Below are 23,671 nucleotides of genomic sequence, written 5' to 3'. Positions count from 1 at the left end.
AGAAAATGTACGTTTTTAATGATTAAATGTGACTGTAGGAAAATGGATTGTGTGGGTTTAAATAGATTTAAATTATTTTTAAATGAACGGTCATATGATCGTTGAGAATGGATGGCCCAGGAAATCCCTCCCACATCGCCCCTTCCTCATAAAACACCCCCCGACACAAACAAACTCTCCCCTACCGGTGTTCACTCCCCCAAATCTCCCCCATATCGCCCCTTTGATGCCCACAGTGGCCGGTCTTAATGAATGGAAAGAGATTGGGACCCTTATAGCATTACTTAGTAAAGTGAAACTTGGAGATTGTAAAGATGTTCGAAGTTAGGTGTTCAGTATTGGGATTAAACGATTTAGTAAAAGGGTGGTTGTCACACCCCAACCTAAGGCGAAAATGCCGGGACGCGAACTGATTGTTCACAGCTCTCAAGGTACTATCATGCAATAATTTGAAAATGACAATATCTATTAAATTCAAATAAATATTCAAACAATTTCAAATAACAAAGTACAACTCATTAAACACAATAAGTAAATTCAAATCTAAGTCTTGATAATTTGTGTCTTGATAACATCTAAATTTCTTCCAAAAGCTTGCATTAAATTCAGCCTAAAACCCGCATATGCGTATAAAGTAGATATATTTTGTCAACACTAGGTTGAGTGAGAAAAATACCAGTTAGTTCAATATAATATAATATGAGAAAACAATGAGCAAATTGTCCTTGTGAGTTATACAATCAAGCCAAAGCATGTAATATTGTAAGCAAATAATGATGAGCAGGCTAAACCGTTGCCATGTGAATCGGGCATTGGTTACCATAATTGTCACACCCTCAAAATCCACTAACGGAGTTTTACCGTCAGAGGGTGTGAACTAACAGGATCGGAATCATTAGTTATAATCAAACCATAAAACAAAGTTTCAAAACCATGAAAAACGTTTACGAGTAATTTAATGCGGAAGCGTAAAAACCTTTAACCAAAAGTTGCGTCACGCAGGACGACTTAAAACCAATGATAACCGTTAAAAATAAGTTTGCATAACAAAAGCGTTTTCAAGCAATGCATGATCCTATACCGCGCGCCCGCCTCGGCTACCTGAGAATAACATACTAAAAGTGTCAACACAAGGTTGGTGAGTTCACAAGTTATATAAAAATAAATGTTTAGCGTTTGCGTTCAGCGTTTTGCGTTACAGCGTTTTGCGTTACAGCGTTTTGCGTTACCAGATAGTGTTATATCAATTATATATCTATAGGTAGCTAGCTTATAAAACAAGTATCAATAAGCGTTCGACACCGAAGCTGACGGTTTATCAATTGCCTTGCCACCAGGTCATCCAGACCATGGTATGTGTTTAGCCAAGATTACACCCGCTCGACCTCCAGTCGAGTTTAGCGTTGGGTGGGGTTTGTCAAACCCAGTAGTACTACTTAACAGTGACTCGCTATTATCCAAATATTAACCGGTTCGATGTTACGAAGGACTTTAGTTATTGCGTTTGCCACTTAGTCTTTACAAGTGATATATAATCTATATTAACAAAATCTTAAATGCGTTTCGGAGTATGTTATCTCCCCCAAGTGAAAAGCGTTTAAAACAGTTTAAAAAGGGGAAAGTGAAACTCACTGTTTGCGAAGAAATTCCCAAATTAAATCACCAAGATGCGCGTCACAGAAAAACTCTCTCTAGCGTTCTAAAACAACAAAGAGATTTTTCTAAGTGTCGGAATATTATCGAGTCTCTAGACCCGGCACATAATACCTATGCACATAACATGTTTTCGTGTTTCGTTTGTGAATTGTGTGTGACTTTAACAAATGTATTTGTGATACGTTACATGTGTAAGCAATTATTTACGTGTCACGTTTTCATAAAGTACATCATTAGCAATTACTCCCCGTAAGGGCAATTTGGTCAACACATAACAATTAACTAGCAACTATTCCCCACGAGGGCAATTTGGTCAAATCATTACAATCAATTAGCTATTATTCCCCGCAAGGGCATTTTGGTCAAAACACGACAATTATCTTGCAATCATTCCCCTCAAGGGCAATTTGGTCAAAACACGATAATAAATTAGCAAGTATCATGTTTCATGCATTTTCACAAAACTTAGCATCTAGTTTTACCGAGACAGAAATCCTACTTGAAAGATTGTACTATTCCACTGATCATAGTATCTCAATTAATTCACCAAAAATCATCACAGAAGCATATATGTCTTACGTTTCTAGAACATATTTTATTATATTTTTATTTCACATAGTTTTCTCATAATCATCAAATCATTACAACAAACTCACAACAGTCAAATTTATGCGCAACAGAATGTTTTTTGAAATTTCCGTTAAACGAAAAATCCAATAAATGCAAGACCACTTGGGTTAGGTTCCTAACTCAATGAGTCAACTTCCAGAAGTGGAACCAACCCAATTGGTCTCGTAGTTCATGAGATATAACATTTACAAAACAACCTAACAGCAGGTCTAACAGCTCAGCTTTGCACAACGTTTTTGTAAAATCATAAAAGGTAACCTTTACTTGTCCAAAAATTACAAATTTATACTCTATAGAAACTAGACTCAACCTAGTTTACTGTAGTACAATAATCTCAACCAATTTTCACGTTTACACTTCGTTACAGTCACTTAAACATCAAATACACATTCTGTCCAGAAACTGTTTGCATCCAAACTCAGCATATTAACTATCTATGAACTATCATGCATTCATATAACACTCTAGACTCCCTAAACACCATCCATGCACATCAATTACACCTTACATACATGATTAGGGTTTTTGTTTGAACTCAAATCAAAGACACAACAATTAACATGTAACAATATCAATTCTAGTTATCAATCACCATCAAATCAACAACAATCATGTTAACTTCATACACTCACATAATCGGCCAATCTAGGGTTTTCAATTAACCCATTAAACATCAAATCAAGTATAAAGAATGCATAGGGTAGTCGATTATACCTTCCTAGCACCTAATTCTTCAATCAAAGACTTGATTTCTTGGTGTATATGTGTGTGTAAGTCGACTGCAGCCAAGAGAGCAAGGGGAATGGGTTCCGATCGGGATGTGGGGAGAGAAAGAAATAATAGTTAGGGTTTGTTTATTATTATTATTTATAGAATACTATGTTACACTTTGGCCCCTCCACTTCTAAGTATTACTTTTCCTAGCTTAAACTAACTTGTTTACATCTTAAGTTAACGTTTATAACCATGTTATCACATAACACATAAGTCTAACACATAATTATTACATAATTACTGCTTTGACGTTTTTCGTTTATTCATCAATCGTTTGCGTCAACTCATTTGCTTTTCGGTGCAATTCCCGAGAGACTACACATGTAGTAAGTGTTAAGCGTCATTTAAACCCTAGTTTAAATGTAATGAAGTGTGCGTTATAGATTCAGTGATCTTAAGTTTGAATTGACGGAGTTGAGTTAACGGAGTTAACCTGAAATTGACGATTGTCACAATAATTGAGTTGTCGGTGAAACCATTGTCATTCGATCGGATGACGACAACTACGACATGATGTGATTATAATGATGGACTTCTCTCTAATGCGTTCAAATAAACAAGTAACATAAATACCAATTTAAGCACATAATTGATAACACATAAGGTTAACAGTTGCTAATGTGAATACTAGTAAAATGCAAATAATATAAATACGCATATGTCCCCAAAAGTTTGAAAAACAAGTAAAATGAAGGGAGTGATTACTCACCTTATCAAATAAGCGAAGGAATAAATGAGTGCGATAAGAACAACAAAATAAACGTCATGCTTGCCAAGATAGATCAACGGAAAAACCTATGTATTAATAATAATTGTAGAATACTACGAATTAATAAATGGACAATATATATTAATAATCATTTGAGATCGATCGGGTATTTATGAGTTTAAAATAATTTATATTAAAGACTATTTTATAAAGGTAATTTTATTATTTATAATAGAATAAATCATCTAATTTAAAAGTATAAAGTTGTAAAAATAAGATTAAAAGACTTAATATGATAATTATTTAATGATTAAAAGACTAAAAAATTAATAAATTATTGTATGTATGTTATTATTAATATGATTTAAATGATTAAAAGACTTAATATGATAATTAAATTAAATTTCAAAAAATAAAGCAAAGAAAAACGAGATGAGGGTGACTCGAACCCGGGCCCCCCGGCCATTCAGAGACTTAACACACACAACCTAGCCATCTGGTCTAGGGTGTCAGTTGATCAAAATACGAGAATGAAAATATATAACTAGACACATGAAAGAACCAGATCAATAACAAACCCTAGATTCTTCAACCAATACGTTAAATGTTTGGCAGATTAATGTTGGGGTTAATGATCCATACCACTAGACGAACATAAACAAATAATTAATTACCACTTATAATGTTAATTAGATGGTTAAATTGCCCATACAAAAGACGGCTGAATGCTATTATTAACATACATCCAGAGGCTGCGGCAATGAAATTAGTTATAGGGATTTTGTTGGCGGCGTATCAAAGGTTGTGCAGACGAAAGCAATTGAGTTTTGATTTAATTTATGTGGTATAATACTAATCGTGTTATAGGCGGTTCATTATAATAGTCAATCCGTATCATATCGACTGTTATTTACTAAATACGAGTGTCGGTGAGGATCAAAATGATCTTTATGTTAATTTGCCTAGATAGATTCCAAGATTACGGCGACAATTGTGGCTCAAGACATCCAATTGGGTATATGGGTTGAACTGTATCACTGGTAAACGGGTTTGGGTATAATATTGGCAGAAAGTTCAGTTTGGTCCTTTATCTATGGAAATGGAAAAAAATGGGTTTAAAGTATATTTTACGGTATAAATTGTAGATCTTTCAAAGTTATTTTGATATATTAAATAAATATAATACCAAATAATAATAACTCGAATAACGCGATATTTTATTGATAAAAATTTCCCAAACCTAGAAACGGGTAGGGTAACATATACCGATAAGGACTTTGAATAGCTGAAGAAATGCTTCAATTGAAAATCCGATAAGGACATTTATATATAGGATGTACCTGTGGCGTATCCACTATGTCCTTATCATCTTTACATTTGTAGCATTATCCCAACTACTTTCGGTTCTATATTATGACACACAATTGTACGTATTATGATTTTAATGTGAGGACTTGGGGTAATTACGTGTCGACCCGTAATTACTTAGATCATCGGATGGTCCACATAACTCATCCCATCATGTGGGTTACAAAACATTTGAAAGACATGACTTTGAGAAAACAAAAGTTTTAATCTTGAAAGTTGTAAAGGAATAACTCACTAAGAGTTGAGATTATAAAACTAGTGTGTGATGAATGAGCGTAAGAAAATGGGAGCAGGTCATAATAGACAATTAACTTAAATACAATAAACTTTGTTTGTGAGATAAAATATTAAAATATTTAAATGCCATATAGAGTTGTTACAATCTATAATTGGGAAAAGACACAATAAATTAAGATAGGATGAGGAAATTAGCAAAAGTCTTTAGAGTCCTTGAGTTTCTTAATTGGTTTGACGTGAAACACCTTCATGGGTTGAATTCACAAGAGCTTGAGTAGTCGAGGTAGATTGACTTGGAATAGCTTGGATAAGTTGAACTTGAAGGGGTTGCATGATTGGAACTTGGTTAGAGTATGATTGGTAAACTTGAGCTTGCGGGTGCGGAGTTTGATAGAGTTAAGTTAGGTAAGGTTGATCTTGATTGATGTGAGGAGCTTGAAGGATATGGGGTTGATGGGTTTGTACTTGGTGAGCATGGGTAAAGTAGTGATGAATAAGATTTAATTGATTGCATTAACTTTTTGAATTTGAGTTACTATACGAGTGGCCATATGGCGTTTATAGAAAATAAATGATTGATGTTGGGAAAACATTCTATGGTTAAATAAGTTGAGATTTAATGAGAAAATTGATAAGTTATGAAAATTTTATACGAGTTATTGAGGAAATAAATTTAAATATGTTATGCTAGTGTTTATTCATAACTTAAGAATAAGTTAGCATTAAAAATGGATAATCAATGTGACAAATAAATGAGTTTTATCAAAGCAAGAAGAATTGAGATGTTACAAGTAAAATTTTGAAGATGATAACTTGAAATATATTTGATAATTTTTGTGAATTTGATGAGTTATTTGAAATATGTTTGATAGTTGAATATGTGATAATATGTGTATGAAAAAACCATTTGTTTAATAAACTGCGTAATAATATTGAAATTATTTGTTAGTTTAATTATAGGATGAGATGTATATGAGCAAACCAAAATAATATGCTAGTGTTTCTTGATAACTTGTGAATGCGATGAGATGATTAGGAGAAAACCAATCCAATAATAAGATATAAAGTGTTTAAATTGACTCGTGATAATTGAGTATTGATGAATGAGTGATTTGTGTCCAATCATGAGTATTAAAATGCTTTTGAGTATGTGAATGAATCAATAATCTTGATTTAAATTTGATTGGGTAATTGAGTAATTGAGTAATGAGTGATTGAGTATTTTAATCAAATCATAGATTGCTTCAAATGAAATCAAATATACAAATAAATAAACAAATAACGAATGTTCTTCGATGTGTTGAGTTTCCCCTGAGCTTTCCATGGCATTTTATTTTCCCAACTTGTTAGCATACCAAGACAAAACAAATGTGTGAGTTGGGCTTTCCATGAGCTTGTCCATATCATTATATTGGCCCATCTAAATAACATATCAACAATACAATTAAGTTTGTCGGCCCATGAGCGTACATGGCATTTTAACCGACCAAACTAAATTATGAATAAATGAATGTAAACATGAGTAGTTGAAGCATCTCTTGTAAAATCATTCGATACTTGTCTTAAAAACAAAACATAAATGGTTTATTTGAAACATCATGACAAAACTTCTTTGGATGCTGGTCCATTCAATCCGGCCATGTGTCCTTCTCTCAAGCCCACTGTTTCAATCTGTTCACCTGCGTGCATACTAAAAGTCAGCTACACTAAGTGAGTTCTAGTTAATACAGGTGACATACAGTACATCCATATACTTACTTATATACGCATCCGAAGATACATATAACACACTTAGCTTTTTACCTTTCTTCGTACTTTCATACTTTCATTCTTTCTTTCATACATACATATATAGATACATTTCATCATATACCCTTTGCAGATATTAGGGTCTGTTCCCTACATTCGTAGATATTATTAGGGTCTGTTCCCTACATTCGCAGATATTATTAGGTTCTGTTCCCTTCATTCGTAGATATTATTAGGGTCTGTTCCTACATTCGCATATGTTATTAGGGTCGGTTCCCTACCTTTACTCTACCATACTTTCATACTAACATTCATACAATTTCGCACAAACGCTGCTTTATCATTCATACATACACAATTATATATTCTAACACTTACCTTCATTGGCGATACGCGCAATATCCAGAGATCGTTCATGTACCGACAAGCTTATATTCATATTCACAATATAATATCTAGTACATATATCATCCATGCATAAACTTACCACTTAAGGTAAGTGTATTAACTAATCATATTGAGTATGCACACAGCCCCGAAAACATAACAAGCAAATGGGGCTAGAAACTCACCTGAACTCGGTTACGTTCGCCGTTAATGGTTATTCCTTTCTTTAGCTGCACGCGACTAACTGTATAACAATTACACGTATCAATTAATTATCACTACATATCTCGTATTTCTAGTTTAATTATAACCCTCAATGAATGGGGTCCGGGGGCAGCGGGGTTCTAGGGGCAACCCCTAGCAGGGTCCAAGGGGCAGAGCCCCTTGCTGGGGTCGAGGGCTTCTTTGGATTCTCAATTTATTATTTTATTTGCTGACTCATAAAGTTCAAGGGCTTTTTTGCAATTAATCCATTTTATTCTAAGTCCAGGGACCTTTCTGTCATTCTTTCAAAGTCTAATTCGTTATCCAGTCATCAAATTCTAATTCGTTATTAAGTTCTATAACGAATGGGGGCTCTATAACAAAGGGAGTACTCATTTGTTATTTCATAACGAAAGGGTCTCATAAAGAATGAACCTTTATAACGAACGGCTTCATTCGTCCACCACTTAGCGAATGGCCTAAACGAATGATCATAACAAATGAGCCTAACGAATGAGGGCTCATTCGTTAGTTTTCCATAACGAATTACTTAACGAATGAAGCTCATTCGTTATCCTTTCTTAATGAATTGGCATAATGAATTCGTTGCATGCGCCTAGGGTTAGGTCAGAGAATGTCAGAACATTGTCTGACATTCTCTTTACCTCATACCAATGTTGCAAAAGTTGCTAGGAGGTTTCTAGGCAGCCGACGCCCTTGGAGGGAGTACTCGGAGTACTCGGACATTATAAATATAAAGAAAATTAATTTTTGGGTAATATATATATTTCAAATATCATAAGTTTACTAATATTTATAACAAAATAAGCGAATATCAATTTAAATAAGAGAAATATATTTGTAATACTAAATTATTCTAAATATTGTTAATCATTAATTAAAAAAAATGATATTCGCTCTTTAATACTATAGAAATACGAATCATATTGTCTTTTTTATTTAAAATAGGCCCAAGTTAACCGACTAGATGTGTTTCTGGCTGATTTTGACCACCTATGAACACATTTTAGTGACTAGGCGGAGTTAAAGAGACTCCCTTCGGCACCGTACCTTGTAACGAGTACTCGGAGAGTACTCGGCCTTGTAGACCTACTTTTACAACATAGCCTCGTACGCCGCCTTTCCGCGTCGTCTATCCGGCGCCGGAGCCGGAAAACCGGGCGGTTGCCGGAAAAAACGTGTTTCTACACCGTTATTTGTCCCGATCGTTCCGGATCCGAGCTAGGGTGACCCCTAAGCTTGTCTTTCGATCGGGTTATACCGGATCTTGTAACTTTAACTGTTGAAGATGTCTGTTCATCGTTTCGTGACTAGATCTAGCAGGTTTGGGTCCATATAAGGTCATAACATCAATAAATCGGATTGAAGCTCGGTTTCCTCTTGGTTTCGGCTAGAGAAAGATAGAAATATGTGAGAGAGCTTAAGGGTCCTTTTGGTATGAGGTAATGGAATGGACGACGGAATGGAATGAACATGGTAATGAAATGGACAAAGGAATGGAATGAGTTATTACCATTCCAATGAAATGTTTGGTTACTACATGGGAATGAAATGAATCATTACTTTGCATTTTTTGGTAGGTAGGAAAAAAAGTAAAATTAAAATGGTAGTGAGTGGTGGTGGTGGAGGTAGGTGACGGTCGTGCATTGGTGGGCGGTGATGGTGGTTGGCGGGTGGCGAGTGGTGGTGGGCAACAAGATAATGGTGGTTGGAGATGGGTGGTGGTAGTGGGGTGGGGGTGGATGGTGGCGGTAACAGTGGAGGTGGTGGTGGGCGGCGGGTGTGATAGTGGGGCGATGGTTGATGGATACGGCGGGTGGTTGGCATTGATGGCGATGGTGGTGGACGGCGAAGGTGGTGGTAGTGGGGTGGGGTGGGTGGTGGCGGTAACAGTGGAGGTGGTGGTGGGCGGATGGTACGATGGTGGGGCGATGGTTGATGGATACGACGGGTGGTTGGCACTGTAGGTAATGGTGGTGGTTGGTGGCAGTGGTGGCGGTGGTGGACAGTAGTGAAGGTGGGCGGTGCTGGGTGGCTGGCACTGATGGCGATCGTTGGTGGAGGTGGGTGGTGGCGGAGGTGGAAGGCGATGGTGGTGGTTGGTGGCAGTGGCGACGATGGTAGGTGGTGGTGGGTGTTGATGGTGAGTGGAGGTGGGAGGGTGGTGGAGGTGATGTAGGGTGAATGAGGGAATGGAATGAAAAAAAAACCTGGGGGTACGGAGGGAATGAAATTGGGGTATTTTAGAGGGAATGGAATGGACTAGGTAATGGGTCATTCCATTCATTTGATCAACCAAACACACTTTTCTCCATTCCCTCACAATGTGTCATTCCATTCCATCCTCCATTCCTGCATACCAAACGCTACCTAAGTGTGTGTTTTGTATGGTGTATGGAATGAGTTAAAATTGATGTATTAATAACAATTATGGTTTATATATTAAGCGTCATGGGCTTAAGCCCATGTTCTTTCTCCCTTTCTTGATAATCCAAGTCCATTACCCATAATTACTTAACCCAACACAAGCCCAATTCATAATAACTCATATTACTATTTTATTAACCGAAACAGGAAACGGGATCTTACAGGTCTTCCCTCTTTAAAGGGGTTTCTTCCCCGAAACCTAACTATTAGTTAAACAATCCCGGGTAAAACTTGCGCATCTCTTCTTCAACTCCCCAAGTGGAATCTGATCCTTTACGGTGCTTCCATATCACTTTCACAAAGGGATAACCTTATGATGAAGCTACTTTTCCTTGCGATCGATGATCCATACATGCTGCTCAATATAGTTTAAATGTTGGTCAACCTTGATGTCTATTAATGGCACATAAGACGTGTCATCAGCTGGACATTTTCACAGATGAGAAACATGAAAAGTAGAATGAATTTCTTCCAATTCCTCTGGTAAATCTAGCTTGTAAGCCACTTCCCCCACACGATCCACAATCTTGAAGGGTCTGATGTATCTTGGACTCAACTTTCCCCTCTTCCTAAAACGGATGATTCCCTTCCAAGGCGAGACCTTGAGCATCACATTGTCACCAATCCAAAACTCAAACGGTCGTCGCTGCTTATCAAGATAGGATTTCTGACGATCTTGAGCAGCTTTCATTCTTTCCTTGATCTGATCAAACCTCGACGAGGTTTCTTGCACAACTTCTAGGCTTCCAATCTCCTTCTGACTAATCTCTCCCCAACATGCAAGAGTTCTACAACTTCTACCATACAATATCTCAAACGGTGGCATACCAATACTCGAATGGTAGCTGTTGTTACAAGAGAACTCTGCCAGATGTAGATGATCATCCCAACTTCCTCCAAAGTCTAAAACGCAAGCACGTAGCATATCCTCAAGGGTTTGGATCGTCCTTTCAGACTGCCCATTTGTTTGAGGATGATACGCCATACTGATGTTCAGTCTTGTTCCCATAGCTTCATGGAACTTCTTCCAAAATCTTGAAGTAAACCGAGTATCTCTATCAGACACAATTGATAATGGCACTCCATGTTTAGCCACAACCTCTTTTATGAACACATTTGCTAATGTTTCTAACGAGATAGCCTCTTGTATAGGTAGAAAGTGAGCACTTTTAGTCAAACGGTCCACTATCACCCAGATGGTATCATATTGTTTAGCTGTACGCGGTAGCTTAGTTATGAAATTCATGGTGACGTGTTCCCATTTCCACTCAGGTATCTTTAATGGCTACATCTTCCCATATGGCTTCTGGCGCTCTGCTTTGACTTGCAAATAAGTTAAGCACTTACTGACATAATCTACCACATCATTTTTCATACCCGACCACCAGTAATCTCTCTTCAGGTCTTGATACATCTTGGTGGATCCTAAATGAATTGAGTATCTCGACTTGTGAGCTTCATCTAAGATTCGACCTCTAAGATTTCCATGGTGTGGAATCCATATACGGTTAAACCTAGTTTTTACACCATGAGTGTTAACTATCAGCTCGTCTTGTTGTCCGAAAATCCTTTCCTTCTTCATTAGCCCTTCGTCTATAAGCATGTCAGACTGTACTTTGATGATTTGTTCAAAGAGATCTGCATTAATGGTCAGCTTATAAGACTTCACAGTTGCAATTACTTCTTCATTCTTACGGCTTAGCGCATCGGCAACCACTTTAGCTTTTCCAGGGTACTATTTGATATCACAATTGTAATCCTTTATCACTCTAACCATCTCCTCTATCTAATGTTCAACACTTTCTGCTTGAAGAAGTATTTCAAACTTTATGATCCCTATAAATAGTGCACTTAGTACCATGCAGATAATGTCTCCATATCTTGAGAGCATGCACTATTGTTGCTAACTCTAAGTCATGCGTTGGGTAGGTACTCTCGTGAACTTTCAATTGTCTGGACGCATAAGCTATCACCTTCCCTCGTTGCATTAACACGCCACCTAGCCCACGATGTGAGGCATCAGTATAAATAGCTAAATCCTCGTCACCATTGGGTAGAGAAAGGAATGGAGTTTGTGTGAGTCTCTTCTTCGATTCTTCAAAAGCTTCTTCCTGAAACTTACCCCAATTAAATACGACAGACTTCCGGGTCATTCCGATTAACGATGCAGCTATCTTGGAGAAGCCTTCAATGAATCTCCTATAATAGCCAGCCAACCCTAAGAAACCGCGTATATCACTCGGGTTCCATGGAGTCTTCCAATTCTTTATCGCTTCAATCTTAGCCAGGTTCACGGTTATCCCTTCAGAATTGATTACGTGACCTAGAAACTGTACTTCACGCAACCAGAATGCGCACTTCGAGAACTTAGCATACAGTTTCTCTTCCTTCTACTTCTCTAATACTTCTCTTATATGCTCAGCGTGGTCAGACTCGCTCTTAGAATAAATCAATATATCGTCAATGAAGACGATAACCGATTTGTCAAACATCAGCCGACATACCCTATTCACCATATCCATAAATGTTGCAGGAGCATTTGTTAGACCGAATGACATCACGAGGAACTCGTAGTGTCCATACCGCATCCAAAACGCTGTCTTAAGGATGTCTGCCCCTTTCACCTTCAGCTGATGATAGCCTGATCTAAGGTCTATTCGTGAGAACCAATTAGAACCTTTTAGTTGATTAAACAAATCATCAATTTGTTGCTATGGATGCCTATTCTTCACCGTAAGCTTGTACAACTCACGATAGTCTATACACATTCTCATATTTCCATCCTTCTTCTTAACGAACAACACCGGTGCGCTCTACATGGAAACATTCGGTTTTATAAAACCTTTATCGAGGAGTTCTTGCAGTTGGAAAATCAATTCTTTCATCTCAGATGGCGCTGGGCGGTAACGTGCTTTCGCGACGGGTTGCGCTCCTGGTATTAACTCTATATGGAATTCTATCTCTCGTTCTGGTGGCAACCCTGGAAGGTCCTCAGGGAACACTTCTTTGTAGTCACACACAATAGGAACATCTTTCACTTATTTCATCTCGGCCTTAGCTTTGACAACATACGTCAGGTAGGCACCGCACCTTCGCCTTAACAAACCTTCGACCTTTATCATCAAAATGACGTTAAGCCCTGAACTTTCTTTATCACCATAAACCGTCATCGGACTACCATCCAAGGACTTTAAACATATTACCCTACTCGTACACACTATATGGGCCTCAAACTCACGACATACAAGGTAACAAGAAACTCATGTCACTGGCGGTTTCTACTGTAAAGGTTTCAGGCACACGACAACATTTCATTTTTCCTAACTTACTAAATGTCATAGCTACGAAACTTCTATTTGCACCCGAATCAAATAGTACTGAAGCAGAAATACCGTTTACAAGAAACGTACCTGTCACAACATCCGGAATCTGCTTGGCCTACTCCTGAGTCAGCATGTAGGACCTAGCCCTCGGCCTCACTTGTTCAACATCTTTCTTCTAACTTCCTCCAGCTTCACCACCAGTACAAGCCCTTGCTAGGTGAATAGTCTGACCGCATGTCAATCCTGAGTAAAATACCCCATCTGTCCACATTTGTAACAGGAATTTGACCCTATCTTGAATTCCCCACCATGGTCTTTTCCACACTTGTGACACACGTCAGAACCAGTACCCCACTTGCACTCACCAGGGTGCATCTTATCACAAGTCTTGCACGAACTCTTCTCCCACACTTTATGTCTCTTATCTTTGGGGTTCCATGATTGGGTACCGGGTCGCTTAGCAGGAACAACCCATTTCTTCTCTCTCTTATCTTCTAACACCACATCATTGACAGTCTGTTTATCATAAACCATCTATACGAGTTAGACGGTAGAGTCAAAAGTAATAGGTTTACTTGTCCTGACTAAGGTACAGACATTCGGTGGAAGTCCTCTTATGTAGCACTTGATCCTTTTCACTTCAGTGTTTACCATGTCAGGTACCAACCTAGACATGCAGTTGAATTCAGTAGTATACTCGCGGTGCGACATCTTTCTCTCCTTCAAATTCAGAAACTTCATCTCAGCCCTTTCGACCTCAGCATCAGCACAAAAACGTTTCATGACCATCTACTTCAGGTCATCCAACCTCATGGCCTTAATTTCCTCTCGAGTCTTCCTCTGCTCTATCTACTCCCACCGGTGCATAGCTTCATCTCCGAACGACTGGGTAGCATAACCCACGGCTTGGTCCGGACGACACTCGATAATTCGGATAACCTTATCCATAGGAGTTATCCATTGGAGAGTAGCGATTGCATCACCCAAACCAGTCAGCTTCAGCGGGTCGCAACCTTTGAACGACTTATAGTTATAACCACCCCGGCCTCTCTTCGTCTCATCTACTTCCACAGATCGGAATTCAGTCGATTCACCTTCCCCATCATAAGCATTCTTACCGTCATCCCCTGCCCACTCAGCGGTCCTCACATGGCTTCCAGCAGACTTTTCAGGTTGTTGGTTTTTCACGACAGTAGCTACATCTTAAGCAATGGCAGCCTGAACCACATGGTCAAGTTGATACCCTTCATTGTGGCTTAGCCCTCGCATGGTTTCACTCCTTTCCTCTCTCGCATCAGTAACTGGCTCAGAAGGTTCTCGGATAACATGTGGCCTACCACGACGTCCAGTGCGACCTCCCTGTCCAACAACTTTCCTAGCTCTAGCCATTCATATTCTATAAGGAAGCACAAACGTCATCATTAAGGGAACTATCTAGTACAAGGATAGTAAGGCTAACAGGTAATAATAGTGACCAGCTGTAATTAGCTGATCACGTTAGTCTTCGTGTCCTATACACTTCCCTTTGTGAGTCCACTTGTGCTAGTTCTACTTTTAACAGTTAGGCTATCAAACAATTCATATAATCATATACTCCTATCTCTAGCAATTAAGCTAACTTTCGTACACATTCTTACATTACATGCGAAATTAATTGCATACTTTACTTTTGCTTAGCTTGCTTGAGTGACACATGGCTTATTAACTGGCATCTTCTTTCTTTTCTTATTTAAATTCCATTCTCTGTTCGAGTCTAAGCATGTAGGATGCTTAACTCTCTCTAACTTATGCTCCGATACCAACTTGTGAGGTCCTGGTCCCGGCTCCCTACTTTGAGGTTGGAGTTACTCATAAACACAGTTCTAAATATCATAGTTCATTAAAACTTTCACGGAATAAATAAAACTTCAAACATTCATTACAATCATTCGATACTTGTCTTAAAAACAAAACATAATAGTTTATTTGAAACATCATGACAAAACTTCTTCGGAAGCCAGTCCCTTCAATCCTGGCATATGTCCCCTCAAACCAACTGTTTCAATCTATTCACTTGCGTGCATACTAAAAGTCAGCTACGCTGAATGAGTTCTAGTTAATACAGTTAACATATAATACATCCATATACTTACTTATATACGCATCTGAAGATACAAATAACACAATTAGCTTTTTACCTTTCTTCGTACATTCATACTTTCATCTTTCATTTTTTCTTTCTTTCTTTCATACATACATATATACATACATTTCATCATATAACCTTCGCAGATATTATTAGGTATGTTTCCTAATACAATTATTTAGTTACGGTTTCTAATTTGTAAAGCCATTCAAAAGATAAGTGATTTTGTTTTCAACTATATAAAGCTTTATTTATCTTACATGTTTATCACTGATCCATCCATCATAAACTATATAGATTGGTTTAATCATACAAACTTTTGGAAAGGTATATATTTTCTTTCTTTCTTTCTTTATGTTATTATGTTGCTAGTTGTTTACTTTAATGTACTACCTTTTACATGAAGTAATCCAACTTAGTTTACTTTATTATTATATTATGTTTTTCCCTTTGATTTTGCCATTACCATGTTTTTAGCTATTACTCACAATCAAATATTTATCAAATTACAAAGAATTCATATAAGAACTGTTATGTTAGTGTGACAATCGTCAATTTCAGGTTAACTCCGTTAACTCAACTCCGTCAATTCAAACTTAAGATCATTGAATCTATAACGCACACTTCATTACATTTAAACTAGGGTTTAAATGACGCTTAACACTTACTACATGTGTAGTCTTTCGGGAATTGCACCGAAACGCAAACGAGTTGACGCAAACGATTGGTGAATAAACGAAAAACGTTAAAACAATAATTATGTGATAATTAGGTGTTAGACTTATGTGTTATGTGATAATATTGGTTAAAACACTAACTCAAGATGTAAACAAGTTAGTTTAAGCTAGATAAGTAATACTTAGAAGTGGAGGGGCCAGGTGTAACATATTATTATTTATAATATGTTAACCCTAACTCTTTCCTCCTCCCCACACAATCCGATCGGCCCCCCCTTGTCTCCCTTGGCTGCCATCGACACACACACACATACATACAATCAATTTCAAGCTTTTGATTGAAGATTAAGGTGCTAGGAAGGTATAAACGACTATCCTATGCATCCTTTATACTTAATCTTGACTTTTATTGGGTTAATTACAAACCCTAGATTCCGATTTTTACATGATATTGTGTTCATATGAGTTTGTTTGATTTGATGATGTATTGATGATGATTTGATAACTAGAATTGATATTGCTACATGTTAATTGTTGTGTCTTTGATTTGAGTTCAAACAAAAACCCTAATCATGTATGTAATATGTAATTGATGTGCATGGATAGTGATTATGGAGTCTAGAGTGTTATATGAATGAATTATGGTTCATAGATAGTTAATATGTTGAGTTTGGATGCAAACAGTTTCTGGACAGATTGTGTTATTGATGTTTAATTGACTGTAACGGGGTGTAAAGGTGAAAATTGATTGAGATTATTGATACTACAGTAAACTAGGTTGAGTCTAGTTTCTACAGAATATAAATTTGTAATTTTTGGACGTGTAAAAGTTAACTTTTATGATTTTACAAAAACGTTGTGCAAAGCTGAGTTGTTAGACCTGCTGTTAGGTTGTTTTGTAAATATTATATCTCATGAACTACGAGACCAATTGGGTTGGTTCCACTTCTGGAAGTTGACTTGTTGAGTTAGGAACCTAACCAAGTGGTCTTGCAATTATTGGATTTTTTGTTTAACGGGAATTTCAAATAACATTCTGTTGCGCATGAATTTGACTGTTATGAGTTTGCTGTAATGTTTTGATCATTATGAGAAATCTATGTGGAATAAAAATAAAATAAAACATGTTCTGGAAACCTAACACATATATGCTTTTGTGATGATTTTTGGTAAATTAATTGAGATGCTATGATCGGTGGAATAGTACAATCTTTCAAGTAGAATTTCTGTCTCGATGAAACTAGTTGCTGAATTTTGTGAAAATGCATGAAATATGATACTTGCTATATAATTGTTATGTTTTGACCAAATTGCCCTTGCGGGGAATAACTGCTAATTGATTGTCATGATTTGACCAAATTGCCCTCGTGGGGAATAATGGCTAGTTAATTGTTATGTGTTGACCAAATTGCCCTTACGGGGAGTAATTGCTAGTGATGTACATTATGAATACATGACACGTAAATAATTGCTTACACATGTAACATATCACAAATGCACTTGTTAAAGTCACACACGATTCACAAACGAAACACGAAACATGTTGTGTGCATAGGTATTATGTGCCGGGTCTAGAGACTCGATAATATTCCGACACTTAGAAAAATCTCTTTGTTGTTTTAGAATGCTAGAGAGAGTTTTTCTGTGACGCGCATCTTGGTGAATTATTTTGGGAATACTTCGCAAACAGTGAGTTCACTTACCCCTTTTAAACTGTTTTCAAACGCTTTTCTCTTGGGGGAGATAACATACTCCGAAAACGCATTTAAGATTTTGTTAATATAGATTATATATCACTTGTAAAGACTAAGTGGCAAACGCGTTAACTAAAGTCCTTCATTCACATCGAACCGTTTAATATTGGATAATAGTGAGTCATTGTTGAGTAGTACTACTGGGTTTGACAAACCCCACCCAACGCTAAACTCGACTGGAGGTCGAGTGGGTGTAATCTTGGCTAAACACATACCATGGTCGGGATAGACCTGGTGGCAAGGCAAATGATAAACAGTCAGCTTCGGTGTCGAACACTTAGTGATACTTGTTTTATAGGCTAGCTACCTATAGATATATAATTGACATAACACTATCTGGTAACGCAAAACACTAAACGCAAAACGCTGAACGCAAAACGCTGAACGCAAAACGCTGAACGCAAAATGCTAAACGCAAAACGCTAAATGCAAAACGCTAAACGCTTTATTTTATATAAACTTGTGAACTCACCAACCCCGTGTTGACACTTTTAGTATGTTATTCTCAGGTAGCCGAGGCCGGCGCGCGGTATAGGATCATGCATTGTTTGAAACGCTTTTGTTTATGCAAACCTGATTTTAAACTGTTATTATGGGGTTTTGAGTCGTCCTGCGTGACGCAACTTTTATCTCTTGGTTTTTACGCTTCCGCACTTAATTTCATTTAAACGTTTTTATGGTTTGATTATAACTAATGATTCCGATCCTGTTAGTTCACACCCTCTGACGGTAAAACTTCGTTAGTGGATTTTGAGGGTGTGACAGATTGGTATCAGAGCTATTGGTTATAGCGAACTAGAAGCTGCATGCATACTAGACTATAACCGCGACGATTCGTTAGTTATAATGATACGCACTGCATAGATTTGTAGTCTTTGTTATCTTATCTCTTTACCTCTTTCATTCATACGCGCGCATACACGGCTTACCTGTAGTGATGTCAACGCCACCCTCATCATCATCATCCGATCCGATGTCTTATGCTCATGGGAAGGAACCGCAGTTACCTACCTCATCGCCACCCCGTGTAGTCCCGGAACTCGAAGCTCCTGCACCGAAGAGGTACCGCTTATCCGGAGACATGTACGAAAACGAAGTTAGCTGGGATTGGTACCCTAATATGATCAGGCGTATGGTCTACCGTGAACAAGTTCCCCCGCTACCTCACCCGAACCACCGTGCTTACCCCAACACCCTACCACCCATAAACCGAACCTGTAGAGCGAGTTCTCACAGCTGTCGTTTCTTTTTTGGAGCGTGATGTGGGTTACATGCGCTATACGAGAGCTAACGTTTCCGGACTGTTAAAAGATGGAACCGAGACTAAGGAGGAAATTTCCCGCATGACAGCGGCAATGAAGGAAATGCAAGAGGCTAGCGATCAACAGATGAAGATTATGAGAAAGATGATTCCGATGGACTAGACTACTTTCATAAAATCTTATACACATGCAAGGTTTCAAAGATCGGTAAGCGAACCCTAGGCGACCGACAGAGGAGTTGAGTGTACTTGGAGCAGTCGGAAAGTACTCGGACAAGGAAATGACAGGAAGAAACGCTGGACACGGACGTGGTGACATCAACTTGACTGCAGCAGAACTCCAAACTCTGCTGAACGACCATGCGGCGGCCGCTCTAGCCGCACATGTTCAGAACCAAGCTGGAGGTCCAATTGGAACGTGTACCTTCAAGAATTACCTTGACTGCAAGCCCAGTACGTTTAAGGGCACTGAGGGAGCTATAGGCTTCCAGCGTTGGGCTGAGAAGGCCGAATCGGCGTTTGAGATGTGTAATTGTCCCCCTGCCAATAGGGTCAAATTCGCTGCTGGAACACTTGAGGATTCTGCCCTCACTTGGTGGAATTCGAACGTACAGATCCTTGGATTGGAACTGGCTAACGCTATGAACTAGGAGGAGTTCAAAAACATGATGCGAGAAGAGTACTGTCCGAGAGAGGAGATTGCAAAGTTGGAGTCAGAATTTTGGTCATTGAAGATGGTGGGTTTAGAAATCGAAGCCTACACTACCCGTTCTCACGAGTTAGCTGTGATGTGTCCGCGGATGGTGGATCCGCCGAGTAAGAGGATTGAAATGTATATTGATGGGTTAGCACCGCAAATTCAGGGCATGGTGACGTCTTCCAGACCAGCCACGATTCAACAAGCGATCCGTTTAGCTCACAAACTGAAGGATCAAGCTGTGACCCAAGGTGCGTTACCACCTAGGGGTTCAACCACTAAAGCCCGTGACAACCCGAGTAATGACAACAACAGCAACAGTAACCCGAGCAGCGGAAAGAGAAAGTTTGACAACACCAGATCCTCATCCTCGAACCTCCCACAGCAACAACACTACCGTAAGCCCGAATTCACTCGGAGCTTCAAAAATTAGAGTCACAACAACAATAACAACGGTAGCGGGTAGGGTTCGAGCAGATATGCTGGGAAATATCCGAAGTGCAATAGGTGCAACTATCATCATGCTGGCCCGTGTGACCGTGTCAAGTGTCAGAGATGCGGAAAGATGGGTCACCAGGCAAAGGAATGTAGAGGAGACCTTGCGGCAAAGGGTGCTCCTAAACCACCTATGACGACGAAGGGATGTTTCGAATGTGGGCAGGAAGGTCATTTCAGAAAAGATTGCCCCAAGCTGAAACAGAACGACAACAATGGAGGTAATGGAAGTGGCAGTAGTGGTGGAAACAATGGTAAAGGAAGAGCTTTTGTTATTGGGTCGGGTCAAGCCCGCAATGATCCGTACGTGGTGACTGGTAAGTTCCCTATGAACGATTGTTTTGCTTCTGTATTGTTTGACACTGGAGCTGATAGGAGTTTTGTGTCGAAAGCCTTTAGCCAACTCTTAGACTTAACTCCAACCCCGTTAGATGCTAAGTTTCCTGTTGAATTAGCTGATGGTAAGACTATAGTAACGACTCATGTACTTGTGGGATGTAAGTTGAAACTGTCAGGTCATGTTTTTGATATCGACCTTATTCCTTTTACGCTTAGTAGTTTCGATGTCGTGGTCGGCATGGACTGGTTGTCCGAGAACCGAGCGGAGATTATATGTCACGACAAGATAGTCCACATTACTACCCCTTCCGGCGAGATCATTTTGATCCGAGGTGAGAGAAGCGGCATGACCACCAGCGTCATTACCCTCATGAAGGCGCAGAAGTATCTACGAAAGGGTCATCCGGCAATTTTAGCGCATATTGTCGAGAAACCGCGGAGGAGAAACGAATCGAAGATATACCGATTGTGCGAGATTTTTCGGAAGTTTTCCCGGAGGATTTGCCTGGACTCCCTCCTATACGACAAGTCGAATTCCAAATTGAGTTGACACCAGGTGCAGCACCCTTAGCACGAGCCCCGTATCGGCTCGCACCGGCGGAGCTTCAGGAACTGTCCACTCAGTTGCAAGATTTATTGGATAAAGGTTTTATCCGACCTAGCTCATCGCCATGGGGAGCCCCTGTCTTATTTGTCCGAAAGAAAGACGGGACTTTCCGCATGTGTATTGACTACCGGGAGTTGAACAAGGTGACGGTCAAGAACCGTTATCCTTTACCCCGAATTGATGATTTGTTTGACCAGCTTCAAGGATCGAGTTATTACTCGAAGATCGATCTGCGATCTGGTTACCACCAGCTTAGAGTGCGCGAAGAAGATATCTCAAAGACGGCTTTCAGAACACGGTATGGTCACTACGAGTTTTCGGTTATGCCTTTTGGACTAACCAACGCACCAGCCGTATTTATGGATCTCATGAATCGAGTATGCAAGGCATACCTCGACAGGTTTGTGATTATTTTCATTGATGATATTCTCGTCTACTCCAAGGACGAAGCTGACTATGAAGAACACTTAAGGGTAACTCTGGAATTATTGAAGAAGGAACAACTGTATGCTAAACTCTCGAAATGTGAGTTTTGGCTTCGCGAGGTTCACTTTTTAGGACATGTGATCAACGAGAACGGTATCCATGTCGATCCCGGTAAGGTAGAGGCCATCAAAAACTGGGAAGCACCTAAGACTTCGACTGAGGTGCGGCAATTCCTAGGGCTGGCCGGCTACTACCGACGTTTTATCGAGGGATTTTCAAAGATTGCTCAACCCCTCACCGCCTTGACTCACAAAGGTACTAAGTACAATTGGGGTGACGCGCAAGAATCCGCTTTTCAACTGTTGAAAACCAAACTCTGTAGCGCCCCTATCCTAGCCCTCCCAGAGGAAACGGAAAATTTTGAGGTACACTGTGACGCATCAATATAAGGTCTCGGTTGTGTGCTGATGAAACTCGAGAAGGTTATAGCTTATGCCTCTCGACCACTACGGGTTCACGAGAAGAACTACACGACCCATGATTTGGAACTCGGAGCTGTGGTGTTTGCCCTTAAGATATGGAGGCATTACTTGTACGGTACCAAGTTTACCATTTACACCGACCACAAGAGTCTCCAACATATCTACGATCAGAAGGAGCTGAACATGCGACAGCGTCGTTGGGTCGAGCTGCTTAAAGATTATGATTGTGCCATCAAGTACCACCCTGGCAAGGCCAATGTAGTGGCCGACGCCCTCAGTAGAAAAGAAACGGATAAACCCAGGCGAGTGCGAGCATTGCAACTCACGATTCATGCAAACTTACCCGACCAGATTCGCGGGGCGCAACTCGAAGCTTTGAAAGATGATAATCTTCCATCAGAACTCATGAGGGGCATGAACAAGCAACTTGAAACCAGATCGGACGGGGTCCGATATTTTGAGAACCGGATTTGGGTTCCACGGTACGGAGAGTTGAGAACTCTGGTGATGGACGAAGCACACAAGTCCCGATATTCTATCCACCCTGGCTCAGATAAAATGTACCATGACTTAAAGGCACTTTACTGGTGGCCGAACATGAAAGCTGACATTGCCACCTACGTGAGCAAATGCTTGACTTGCGCAAGAGTCAAAATAGAATACCAGAAACCATCTGGTCTACTATAACAACCGAAACTCCCAATGTGGAAATGGGAACACATCTCAATGGATTTTATCACGGGTTTACCTAAGACACCGAAGGGATGCGATACCATCTGGGTGATCGTTGACCGGTTGACTAAGTCTGCACACTTCTTAGCGATTAAGGAATCGGACAAAATGGAATGATTGACTCGCGTCTACATGAAAGAAGTGGTGTCTAGACACGGAGTGCCTGTCTCAATCATTTCTGATCGAGATTCTCGTTTCACTTCGCACTTTTGGAAGTCACTACAAAGCGCACTAGGCACACGTCTTGATATGAGCACAACATACCATCCTCAGACGGATGGGCAAAGTGAACGAACTATTCAGACTTTAGAGGACATGTTACGTGCATGCGTATTGGATTTCGGAAAAAGTTGGGAACCTCACTTACCTTTGGTAGAGTTTTCGTATAATAACAGCTACCACGCAAGTATTAAAGCAGCGCCGTTTGAAGCACTGTACGGACGGAAGTGTCGATCACCACTCTGCTGGGCAGAGGTGGGTGACAGCCAAATCACTGGTCCAGAACTAGTACTTGAAACTTCGGAAAAGATTGTTCAAATCCGAAACCGCATGGCGGCAGCACGAGATCGCCAAAAGAGTTACGCTGACAAG

Source organism: Bidens hawaiensis, unplaced genomic scaffold (genome assembly GCF_021521415.1).
Source record: "Bidens hawaiensis isolate Kalapana, Puna unplaced genomic scaffold, B.hawaiensis_p1.1 tig00019556_1, whole genome shotgun sequence".
Lineage (NCBI taxonomy): Eukaryota > Viridiplantae > Streptophyta > Magnoliopsida > Asterales > Asteraceae > Bidens > Bidens hawaiensis.
The sequence above is the reverse complement of the archived record's forward strand: the minus strand, read 5'-3'. Positions refer to the sequence as shown.